The 13,580-nt window shown below is 33.7% G+C and overlaps 2 long non-coding RNA genes across 4 annotated transcripts in view; one reads left to right on the top strand and one right to left on the bottom strand.

The window, feature by feature from the left end:
- Positions 1-7,697, bottom strand: part of LOC138701467 (uncharacterized) — a 39,749-nt gene extending 32,052 nt beyond the window's left edge. Inside the window, exon 1 of the long non-coding RNA XR_011332597.1 lies at positions 7,633-7,697. This is a non-coding gene — a long non-coding RNA (uncharacterized lncRNA). The remainder of the gene's footprint in view (positions 1-7,632) is intronic.
- Positions 1-13,580, top strand: part of LOC138701466 (uncharacterized) — a 511,465-nt gene that overhangs the window by 454,456 nt on the left and 43,429 nt on the right. For all 3 annotated transcript variants that reach the window (XR_011332595.1, XR_011332594.1, XR_011332596.1), the window contains one exon: positions 7,624-7,832. This is a non-coding gene — a long non-coding RNA (uncharacterized lncRNA). The remainder of the gene's footprint in view (positions 1-7,623; positions 7,833-13,580) is intronic.

Here is a 13,580-nt window from a genome sequence, read left to right as displayed (position 1 = left end):
TGCAATCCATTCGACATTCCCCCTTTTTGCAGTGGACTCGTCATATGCTTTCAATATGACAACTTATAACACTCCCCATTGCAGGTCTTGGAGGCCTACAGGAGGTTAAAGCTCCAATCTTTCCTAGATGATTGATAGTAGTAGTAGCCTAGTAGATATGTCAGTCCCACGTGCTTGTCAGAAACATTTAAAATTACAAAGTGTTGTCATCATAATCATCACATCTTCGCCACGTCTCTGAGTCTCCACACAACATAAGACAGATACTGTACATGCGTGCCCAGGTGAATCTCGAGCCCACGACTTTCTTTCTACGGAATATATTTAGTTTTTTTTATTTTTTTTATTTTAGTAGGTTATTTTATGACGCTTTGTCAACAGCTTAGGTTATTTAGCGTCTGGATGAGCTGAAGGTGATAATGCCGATGAAATGAGTCCGGGGTCCAGCACCGAAAGTTACCCAGCATTTGCTCATATTAGGTTGAGGGAAAACCCCGGAAAAAACCTCAACCAGGTAACTTGCACCGACCGGGAATCGAACCCGGCCCACCTGGTTTCGCGGCCAGGCGCGCTAACCGTTACTCCACAGGTGTGGACCAATATATTTAGTAACCCTAATTGTAGTAATATATTGTTTTGTGTGACAACCTAGAACTAACCTTATATTTTAATCCATTTGCTGTGAAAGATATTTGAGAGCTATGAAAGAACAGAAGCGCCACAAAATTATTTTCAAACACACAAATATAGCCTAAATTCTGTGATGCTATGATTCTTAGGTATTGTGTATTTGTATATGGACAGCCCTGTGCTATAACGTGCGTAAGCCCTCGTCCCCTCTGTTATGTCGTTAGGAAGCTTCCTGTATGATAGCGCTTTGCGTTAGCTCTTGCTAGGCCAACAGCATAACTTCTAAAAATTACCTCACGTCCTTCAAATCGGCCTATATTCCATTCCGTTACCACCAAATTCAATACAAAACCTTAAATTGAAAAATATATCAATGTTTTGAAATTATTTTCAATAGATTAAAAGTTTTCAATACGCCTATTCTTGTTCGTTTATTATTTTATAGGATTTACCATAGACCTATGCCATGGAAACTATACAGTTGACAAAGAAGATATGTTCTCTTTCATCAAATGAAATTTCTTTATATTTTATACGTTGTCCAGCAACGCAGAAGAAGAACGAAGTCGTTCTTGTTGTGAATTAATATTTGTTCTTTAGACAGAGGCCCGTGTCTTGGTGCCCCATGTCAACCACGTAGCATTACAGTTCAAGTTGAAATGCGGTCTAGTGGTGAACACCACGTGTGAGAAACTGTCCATAACTAACTAGTAATTATTGTCTTTTGCAGCGAATTAGATTTGTAATTCGTTCCTCCTTCGGAAATTGTAAAATTGCAAGTAGTAATAAAGCCATCCTTTGCTTCAGTTCAAGCCCTACCGTTTCTAGTGGCCCAGGTTCAATTCTCAGTAAGTAAGAGAAAATTATATTTCATTTATAGAGATTCTGCCAGTATCCTCTTTTTTGTGTGATTACTATAATACTGTGTCATACTAATCATTAGAGGGCGGATTTTATAATATTTTCATGTTTTATTCCTTAGTTGCAAATCATATGGTACCATCAGGCCTATATAAATGCGTATCAAGTTATTTCCAACCAAATGTCAAGATTTTATAGTGAATATTTATACATATTTAAGAGATTAATGCATAGACCTATTTCAACTTTACCGCATATAAAAGCATATTTTGTTGTTTTTAAGCATTATAGTGCTTAAACCAATCTTAATAATACGGAAAATCAGAAAGGGAAGGAATACAGAGGAAACGCAGACATAGAAACACATTACAGTTGTATGTTATTTATTGCAATAGGCCTATGACAACATACAGACAATGCACTGTTATCAGTGAATCACTGTGGGCAATTCCGCGGCAATCAACACAGCACACTATAATCAAATGTATAGTTGATTCTATGATGTTAAAAGGAGCTTCTCATCAATTAAAAAAATTCTTGTGGACAATAGAAGTCTCCGCAGAATGCCTAGAATTCACGTTACGGAATGCGCGCTGGTTCGAGTCCTCATTGGAGAAAAAATGTTGTCATGAAATTTCTACCGGTGTATGAGACCGGTGCCCACCCAGAATCCTGATGCACTTGGAGAGCTGCGATAGGTAGCGAAATCCGGTTACGAAAGCCAGCTATAACTGCAGGTGTATCATCGTGTTAATCACACAATACCTTCATTCTGGTTAGATGATCGTGCACCTCACCTTGGGCATGTGGACGTGAAGTCAGCAGCCGGCTAATCGGTCTGGGCCCTTAAAGGGCTGTAGCGCTATTGATTTCTTTGTGGACAAAAGGAAAAATCATATTGCTTGATAATTTAGAAAAATATGCAACTCCAGCAGAAATAAATGAAGTTATGTTTCAATATTCTTATGTATAACGGGAAAATCATCAATAAAGAGCAATTTGCTTAAAATAAAATAACTTTTTTTCTCAGTTTTAACAGTGCATATTTTGTTACTTTTAGTGCATAAATCCTGGTTTTCAAGTGCATAGAGTCTACGTGCATGCATATTTTGACGTTTTTAGTAAATATGAATCCGCCCCCTACTAATTATATCATCGGGGAGTTGTGCTACTGTGGAATAATTAATTGAACTGACATGTCCAACATAGGAGAACTCATTATATTTCAAAGCTTAACAATAAAAGAATAATAACAATAAAAATAATAATATGTAATAACAACATAATAATAACAATAAAAATAATAATATATATAATAACAACATAATAATAACAATAAGTCATTTGGAAGGAATTAACGAAATTATGAAACATCTAATAACAGAATGCTGCTGGGTAACTTTCGGTGTTGGACTCCGGACTCATTTCATCGGCATTATCACTTTCATCTCATTCAGACGCTAAATAACCTAAGATGTTGATAAAGCGTCGTAAAATAACGTACTAAAATAAAAAAATAAAAAGAGAATGCTCCATTTTAGTTCTGGAAAATAACAAAATATATGCATAAATAGTTCTATGTAGGCCTAGCGTATTTTGGGAGATTTTCTATAACAGTTGAAAAGATGTTGAAATAAGAATGAAAGTACTAAATAAAATATGTATGAATATAAGCTAACTCAGTAACAATAAGCGAAAACAATTATTATTATTATTATTATTATTATTATTATTATTATTATTATTATTATTACATTATTAGTATTCTGAACTGAAATTTTATACACAAAGTATGATGTTAATATACACTTGTGATTGCATAGTCTATGAAGTGAATGACCAATGTAATTATTATAATCTATTATATTTCGCAATTAAGTTCTTAACTGAACTTCTTGTTTGTGTGCACAATGTACATGCATCATTACAAAATAATTAGTTTCACACTGTGAAGGAGAAAGCACGCAAATTCTATGTTGTTCGTGTCACAGGAGTCGAGAAAATCGATTCGAAGTAGGGACCTTGCTTGTAGGAACTGTAGTCTGACCCCTGTGGCTATCTCGTGCCGGATTGAAATGTGACGAATGCTCTTAGTCTCTGCATATAGGAGCGGACGGCTTATATTAATGGCAGACTCTATGCACACTGGTGGACCTACCTAATATCCGTAACGTATGTCTCTTGCGAGGAATATCGTTGTGTCAGGTGAACTATAACAGTCTATTACAGTTTCATGCGAGGAAGCAACTAATGCAAGATATTCACAGTTTATCATCCATGCAAGAGTGGCTTTTGTACGAAATAAATGCATAGGCGTTTATGGAAATGTCCTAAAATGGTTGCACACTCAGATTGAAGTTCTGTAGGCCTATATATATAGTGCTTCCGGAAGACTTCAAGATTTCAGCAGCGAATTTGTAAATAAGGTCTTTATTTTGTTTTATTCATCTTTTTTTTATTTAGGCCTAACAGTAATTTTTGCAGATGACCAAAGCCTGATGGCAGAAAGTGAAGATGATTTGCAACAATCGGTTTTTAAACTTACAACATAAAAATTTCAAAAGATAAAGCTAAGTCAATGGCAACAACCGGAAAAACACTTCAATAATTTTCTTATTTATCAGAATTTTAACTCTTCCCTTGTTCTCATTGTTCCGTCCCAGTTGTACTTGTATTAATTACCCATCGTATCCTTGTCTTTCCCTGCCTTCTCTGGCAACAGAGCTGACACATGGCTTCAAAATGTTGGATGTCTACACATCTATGACAAAGTACAAAGATTTTTAAATCCCGTACCGCCTTCAATACCATGAAAGTAATCAATTATTTAAGAAAAGTATCTTAAAATCTTTGAGATGTGTAGACGTCCAACACTTTGAAGCCATGTACCAGTTCCGTTGCCAGAGAAGGCAGAGAAAGACAAAGAGAAGATGAGTAATACAATGAGAACAAGGGAAGAGTTAAAATACTGATAAATAACAAAATAACAAATAACAAGTAGACCTAACAGATTTTGTGCACTTGGGAAGTCATACATATCTCAATTTGAAAACCAAAAGATGTTGAGACAAATTTAGTAAAATATAACAGATCAAATGGAGTGTTGGAAAATGCACGAGGAAAGAAATTAAAACTAGATAGGCCCTACAACAACTTTATTTCTAAACTAGCTCTTCTATGGAAGAATCCTCGAACAACATGGTAAACACATAATTAACTGTTCAAGTTGAGATTTCTATGCTAGTTAAGTGGAGTGACTTTGCAAGATAGAATAAGAAGTGAGGAAATCAGAAAAAATGGCATATCAAAGAAATGTTAACAGAAATAAAAAAATACCAGTCAAATGGAGTCATCACGTTCAGAGGAGATCAGTTAACCGCTTGCCTAGGAAATTATTAAACTATAAAAACGAAAGGAACCTGAAATATAGGAAGATCATTTCGCCGACAGACAAATCAATTTTTGTAACCGCAGAACGTCACCGGTTACCCAGAACTGCAAGTGGTAGAAGATTTTATTTAGTTTAGTACCGCGCTATCCATCGGCGTGTAGACACTGACAGGCTATCACAAAGGGTCACTTAAATGGTATGGTCTGCATGTCAATCATACTTAGCAAAGTAATACAATAATTATTTAGACTATATTGATTTCATAAACGAATGATTTTAATACGTCTGAATATCTCGTTAAAGATTTTCAAAAGCTTTTATAGTCTTATGATTTTCATTGAGATCTGTAAGCCAGAATTAGTTAAGGAATGATTCGAAGTTATTTCATTGAACAGAAAGTTAGCATCCACAGAAAGTATGACAAACTTAAAGGCCCTACACAAGCGCCAGAACGATTACCATGGCCATATTATAAAAAAATTATATACATGTACTGTATAATCATACACACATAATTTACGTTATAATTACTTCACAAAGCTCGTTCCTGTAGGTTAATGGAATTCCAAATTAAATTTTCATACCTTTATTTATAATATTGATCCTATAATTATGACTAAATAGGTCTATTAAAAGAGACACGATTGTCGGAAAAGGATAAGTACGGACGGGCCATATAATTCTAACACTTTAATTGAATAGTCAGCATATATGTTTACTTTCCAGAAAGTTCACTGAGACTTTTGACAAAACAATATTAATAATAAAATTATATTAGGCCTTATTTATTATCTATTATAATCTATTTCATAACTCACTACTTTATTTTACGAGTACGTAGTGAGTGGTTAATGTAGAATTGAATTTATTTAAATCTTTGATATGGTTTTCAAGATTGTATTAATAATAATAATAATGATAATAATAATAATAATAATAATAATAATAATAATAATAATAAACACCCTTTACTTTTACTACAAACACAGTTAAACTGTCCTCGATTCTAGCTAAGGAATGTGAGTCCTAATAATGTAGGTCTGTAGGTAGCTTATGTCCCTAGTCAAGTGGTTTCACTGTGTTGTCTCAGTCTCTGATATTCCGCTACATAGATCACATGATCATACTATGGATATTTAGTGTTGGTTAAAGGTATAAATAAACATCTTTAGCAGCAAACTCCTATATTGATTTTTTAAACTCTCGCGGTATAAGTTTAATCTTATTGTCCCATTAAGGATTTCAAAGTTAATAATGACAATGATTGTGATGTTATGGTAATGATGTAGTAATTAAGGTAATAATGTATTAAACATTACTGTAATAATAATAATAATAATAATAATAATAATAATAATAATAATAATAATGATGAACTAGATTAATTTATTTTTAATAAATTTAAAATTCCTAATTTTAACTAGTATAATGGAAAATTAGATGTGTTCTATCGCTAATTCAATTCTTGTAGTAGATATTTGTTGATCTTTAAAACTAATATGTAATTCAAGGTTGCTTTATTTAATGTGGAATTAATCCGCAGATGATTGTATATTCAAGATGAGACAAAAACAACAAATATTACCGGTATAGAGGTATAAAGGCTGGCAGTTTTTTTGTTAGTAAGGAATTAGTGACATTCATTTGTAGATGATTTAAGAAAGCAAAAGGCCAGTAGGCCTATGAATTAACATTTTCTTTATTAGTAATGTTTGGCTCTGGTTTTACTACAAGCTCATCATAAAGTCGTTCGCAAATTCTAGCATAATGTCTAGATTGGAAGGCTGCTATCGTGTTTGCAGTTGCTTTAAAAGTATTTTACTTGAATTTTAAAGGGATTATATAAAAATTAAAAAAGAACACTGTTTTGGCACACAGTCTTTTGCGATCGAACACTGAACCTCTAAAATACGAAAACAAAGATGTGATTCATAATGACAGGATAGAAACATCCGTGTGGTAAATGAACCGCGCACATAAACAAGCAGTTAAGAATAATGACGTTTGCGAGTTGTAAAGGGGGAAAAAGGAAGGAAAAAAGATAAATAGGTGCGAAGAGCTAGGGGCGGCTAGGGACGAGGGGAGAGCAGGCGCTGCCGCTGTGTTGTCAATGAAAGCGTATTGGGAGTAACGTAAAACCCGCCATTTTTTAAAAGAGAGAGAGAGAAAGTGACCATGTGCTCCGTTCTGATCGCGGCTCAGCGAATTAACACGAAATCCTCATACTCGCCGCTTGTACGCTGCTCTGTAAAAATATCGCCTCAATGAAGTAGATAATATGGGCAATTAATGAACAATTATATTAATAAATCAGCTGTTAAATAGATTGATCAAAACTAAATCAATGTAGTCGTAAATGATAGTAAAATGAAAATTATATGCTTTCAATTATAAGGGAGAAATTATATATTTACGTATTTATTATATTTACGTAAATTATAGAATGAACAGGTAGGTACAAGGATGTGGGAATGTTTCGAGAACTGCAAATATCATAACGAATATTGCATTGACGCACATGCTCAAATGTCAGAGATGTTCTGTTTGAATTAAGGAATATGTTCAAGTTACTGTGTTAAATTTGAAATGAAAAATTATTGCAGTAACATGAAATACGATGGAAGCACAGCTGCTTGAGAGAATATCAACCGTTTTAATAATAAAAGATTACGGTTCTAAAAGAAGACACATCTTAACAATAGCGAGGCAAGTTTTTTTATACTATTCTTGTTTTCTTACAGAATACTTACATCGAAATATCCGTTACTTGAAGAGACTGCATCAATGTCCACACTCTTCTTGCAAAAGACAAGGCAGCAAGAGTGAACTAGCTAGAAGCTGACCGGTGTTGAGCAAGGATGGGAGAGGAGGGGAGATGGCTCCATTGATGCTGCAACTGGACATCTCTGCAGCATCAGCTCTGTGCAAGCCAGGCTGCTGCAGAGCAAAGGTATTCTTTTCTACATGGACCAACTGTCAAAGAGTGGCCAAACAAGGTTACCAACTCCAGCATCCCAATCAGGTTTTATGTGACGATATTCCCACGTTTAAGCTTAGTCGCTAAGACAAGACAGACTACTGGAACAACTGTCTTCGTCTTTTGAAAGTAGACCAAGATTGATTGAAGTTGGAAGCGCGTAGAAAGTAACGGCATTCTTATTGTGTAAATTTTCAGGTAAAGAAGACGTATTGCTTAGATTAAGCCATACGTTTACAGCTATTAGTAAACTGAGCTAAACTAGAATGCGGCACAAATGTAGGCTAAACTTTCCATTACTAGGCCTACTTGTTAAATATAGTCGTAGTTCAGTAGACTGACGACTTGTTTTAAAAGTGCTTTGGTTCGATCTTTAACTAACTCCATGGCATCTTTGATAGACGAAGGAAATGTGAAGCAGATTTTGGGTAAAATCCAAATTGAATTCCTGATTATTAATTTTAAGATGCAATCGTAGTAAAATTACCTCATGGTTACAAACAGAAAGATTGAAAATTCGATCCCTGATAGATTCTATAACATTTGGTTCGAAGAGATGAGTCACTATTAGCACTAAAATCTGTATCATTATTAGTTTTTACACCTAGTTTTCGTTCGTTTATGTCACGATTCTTCATCAAAGAAATAAGAATTCGATTATTTGAAGATCTTTTGAGACTAAGCCGTAATTCAAAAAGAGTTTATGCAATGGCCTTTCAGAGAATTTATTTATTTATTTATTTATTTATTTATTTATTTTGCTAATAATTGTAATATAAAACATAAATAAACAGAAAAACTTTAGCTATCCCCTGAAAGGGTAGAACTCGTGCTCAGGGGCGGATTCCTGAATTTAAATTAAGAAGTATTTAATACAATTTGACTTATGTCTACTACGCAATAAGAATATATGAATTTAACTTTACAATTTTTCAATTTTTATAAAATCAATTCATAATTATTTTAAATTTAATACTAGACCTATTAGAATTGACAAGATTAGGATATTTAAATATAAATTTGTTACGTATTCTTGGGCCAAAATTACTACTATGATTAAATACTTTAGCAGTGTTGCATTTGGGTTCAAACAATCTCAAAGAATTCATACCTTTTGTTTCATAACTATGCGAATACAATTCAAAATTATTTCGATTTTTATGTATGAATTTTATTAATACAATAGCCTGATTCAATCACCTTCTCAGGGAAAGGAGCCAGATTCGATTTCGGACACATAGTACTTATGAGTTTATGGTTTTAGATGAGGTTTTTTGCGAGTAACTTTGTTTCCACTATTGCTTCATTGCGTTGTTTCTCTTTTGTTGTAAAATAGTAGTAGGCCTAGTTGTAATACTAACAGTAGGCCTATTGGTATCAGTAACAGTGGTAATAGTTGTAATAATAGCACTAGTATGAATAGTAGTAGTTATAATACTAGTAGATCTGCTAGTATCTATATTTATGTAAAACATTCAATACTGTAAAATTCATGTAGGAGAGTTCACTGAGTCCTTCTGGCCTACCTCCAATGGGAGGCAGTTAACAAAATTATAGCAGTCGTTTTAATATTGGTACTAGTATCAGTAATAGTAACTTAGTTGTAACATTAGTACTATTGTAAGTAGTAGTAATTGATGTAATACTAGTATTAGCAGCAATGGTAGTTGCACTAATAGTAGACCTATTAGTATCAGTAGAAGTAGTTACAATACTAGAGCTAGAACCAGAATTACTGTTAGTAGTTGGCTAGTGGGCCATACTCGTAATATTAGTTAGTAGTAGTAATGGTAATAGTAATAGTAGTATTTGTTGTTTGGTTCTAGTATCAGTACAGATACTGCTTCATAAGTAATGTCGGCTTTGGAGCAACATTTTAGTTGAAATGTATTGTGACAAGAAATTAATCAAAGTAAAGGCCAATTAGTTTTTATGGTCTTGAGCCACTTTTCAGCGAGGTTTATTATCCTGCGAAGGTACCAGTTTCTAGTTTTTGATGCGAATCTTCTGTGATACAGCTTCCAAGTTTTGGAAAGTTTTTCTACGCGGGAGGCGGGACATGGATCGAAACAGATAGTAATCTGAAGACACAGGTTCAGGGATATTTGAAGGAAATGGTAGTAGTTCGATTCTTTCAAATCCTTTTTTTTTTTCTATAGTTGTTCGAGCGGTATGGAGTCTCGCTTTGTCCTGTTGCAATATAAATTTATTTCGCTTAATTCTTGACGGGTACTTCTCTCTCAAACTTCATTAACTCGTTCTAGCTGTTGAGAATAAGATCCGCATCGAATGCATGTCCGTTTGGAACTGTAAGTGAACCACACCTTCTAAATTCCACCATACACATAACATTACTTTGAGACCGAACCGATTTTGTTTAACGACAACTTTAGCATGCTGGCGGGGATCGAAACACTCTTCTGAGGTATCAGGGTTGCGATAATATGTCTATATTTCCTCTCATGTGACATTTCTCCTGGTAAATCTACCATCCACGGGATTAGCGATAAACTGACGACGGATATCCATTCTGAGTTGAACCTGTTCAGGTGTCAATTCGTGAGTATAGTTCTACAACTTTTATATGATTTTCTAGCGATATATTATACCTTTTCAAACCAAGTTTTTCTGACAACTTAAAAGTACTTTTTTGTGGATTCAATTCCAAAACTATACGTGTATTCTCAATATTCCATACCATAGGTCTTCCAGGACGTTGTAAAACTTTAAGTCTCCTTCTCCATTATTGAAACACTGGTTGTGATACACGCTCACTAACGACACCTTCACCCTCGACTTCACTTTACTTTTCTAGTTGCGATAGCAAACTTATAGTCTTATTTTCAGTACTGCTATAGAAGAACACTAATCAAAAATTTCATCACCTCTATTTTATATTATTTGTATTAACAATTGACGACAGTCACATGCTCACAATATACAATAATAATCATAGGGTTCGCAAATTGCTTTGCCCAACTAAACAAAATAATTAAAATCTTACAAAGCGTCAAACTTAAAAAAATCGACATTACGTATAGTTGTTGTTGTAATACTAGTACTAGTATTAGTAGTTGTAATACTCGTATTAGCAGTCTTTGTGATACTAGTAGTACTATTAGTAGTTGTGACACCTGTACTAATTTGGTATTAGCATTAGTAGCTGTTGTGTTAGGCCTGATACTATTAGGCCTACTAGTAGTCTATCAGTAGTAACTTAGTAGTAGTAGTAGTAGTAGTAGTAGTAGTAGTAGTAGTAGTAGTAATAGTAGTAGTAATACCAGTACTAGTATTAGTAGTGGCAGTAGTAATATTCTATTTTACTGCAACTGCAGGGATTATTCAACTGAATATTTATATTGTTGAAAGGGGATGTTATATAATTAGTTTTTTCATGAGTCAAAATGATCATTAAAGCCGAGGACAGTCGATATGGTTGCTGTTTTAAACTTAAATTGTTTTCAATTCTTTAACAAACTATTTCCTATGTTCTCTTCAATCTCTAAAGCATGCACTCAAATAAATTTTGTATGCATTTATGCACTTGGAATATAAAAAGTACACTAAATACGAATATAACTTAATTGCATCTAGTATTCTAATAATTGCTAATATCGAAAGGATAAAGCGTTTTATATTTAGTACTAATTTTCGTTTGATAATTCAAAACAAACTAGGCCTACTCATTCAACATGGTCCAGAAACGATGGACTTCTCTCCAAAGTTCGAAGAACTGTTAAGATGCTTATTTTTTAGTGTATTAACTTATATACATTCGCAGAATTGCACTTTTTATTAATGTAAAAATCAACAACGTGTTTAATTGGTATTGAAACTTTATAAATCATGCCCGCGTTGGTTTTGCATTATCGACAGCCAACCAAGCTGCAGTATTTCTCCTAGATTTAATTGTTTTGTGTCCTTACCGAGAACAATATTAAAACTATTGTTTAATGTTATACAAGGTCTCTGAAAACAAAGCAAAATATTTTCCGTGGAGGTAGTAGATCCTATCCATCAAAACAAGAAAAAAAATTTCTAATAAACATAAGTCCTAAAATTAATATCTTTGAAGAAGTAAGTGCAGCAAAATTGGTAGGCCTATTGTTTTTTTCGGGTATGTCATATATTATGCCTATTTACTCTTATGTTTATTGCATTACAACAAGAAACGAACTAGAACTAACATTGGAAGATATGCTGTTGTTTCAATCTCAGTTTCACGGTAGGCCTAATTATTTCTTCGAAAATATCAATTTTAGGACCCATGTTTATTTGATGTTGATGACTGCTACAACCTCTCAGAATATGGAATGCTTCTTTTATAATCCTGTATTTATTAAAGGAAATATTGACATAGATTAGAAAATAGAAACGAGTTCCGGAGAAGTTATTTGTCAACCCTTCACGACCTCAACATGCGAATAACACGACTTTATCGGCAAATTTATCTACACAGTTAGCTGCATTTGAGTGAATGGCGAGCAGTCATGTACCCGCCATTAGGAGGAAAAATATACGAATAACATAAAATATGAGGGGGGGGGGGGTCCTTTTCAAAATCTGCTAAATGCAAAATTTTAGATGTTGAGAAAAATGAGAAACTTATGTATCTCAGTAACCTTTAGTAAAGAAATTATTTTTTAATATAAGTTTGTAAGGACACATTCTTTTCTATTGGAACCCAAATTGTCAATAGATTCATTAAATTAGTTTAGCAGATAATGATGTTTTAATTGTAGATTAAGTAAAAGGACTGTATCGGTCATTCTGACCGGTAAGCGTTCTTAAGGCTTCGCAAATTACACTGCATTTATGTTAGCGCTTTTATGTAGAATATTTAATGACGTTTATACACATAAACTATTTATTATTAAATTTGCCTGAAAAAATAAAATCTCTAATACGAATCTGAAGAGAGTTATAAATGTATTTAACCTGAAGGACCGCCACAGCTCATTTTTACTGGTAGCAGCTATTGTTTTGTAATGTCAAAATATGCAATAATGAATTTCTTACAGTTTTCTTCGTTTCATTTTATAAATAAATAAATAAATAAATAAATAAATAAATAAATAAATAAATAAATAAATAAACTCAATTTTGAAGTGAGTACTCGTAAACTAAGCTTCAGTACTAAATAAATAAATAAATAAATAAAAACGAATTCAATGTTGAAATGAGTATAGGCCTACATGTAAACTATGTTTGCTTCAGTTAGAGAAAAATATTTTTTCTTCATCAATTTGCTGAAGTTTGCAAACACTGTTATTACTAACTGAAAAAACGTGCGCCTCTAATAACCTTAAAATATGCATTCTTATTATTTTGTCGTTGAATTAGGTACATTCTGATACGGTGTACCACTACTACCTTCATGAATTAAGCAGGTTTTGCAGTGGAGCCTTATTTTTATACGCCTTTTTATAGTATGAGAATATTTTCTTGTGTTTTATTTTATTTTATTTTATTATTTATTGGGTTATTTTACGACGCTGTATCAACATCTAGGTTATTTAGCGTCTGAATGAAATGAAGGTGATAATGACGGTGAAATGAGTCCGGGGTCCAGCACCGAAAGTTACCCAGCATTTGCTCCTATTGGGTTGAGGGAAAACCCCGGAAAAATCTCAACCAGGTAACTTGCCCCGACCGGGATTCGAACCCGGGCCACCTGGTTTCCCGACCAGACGCGCTGACCGTTACTCCACAGGCGTGGAC

This window comes from Periplaneta americana, chromosome 6 (assembly GCF_040183065.1).
Source record: "Periplaneta americana isolate PAMFEO1 chromosome 6, P.americana_PAMFEO1_priV1, whole genome shotgun sequence".
Lineage (NCBI taxonomy): Eukaryota > Metazoa > Arthropoda > Insecta > Blattodea > Blattidae > Periplaneta > Periplaneta americana.
The sequence above is the reverse complement of the archived record's forward strand: the minus strand, read 5'-3'. Positions and strand labels throughout refer to the sequence as shown.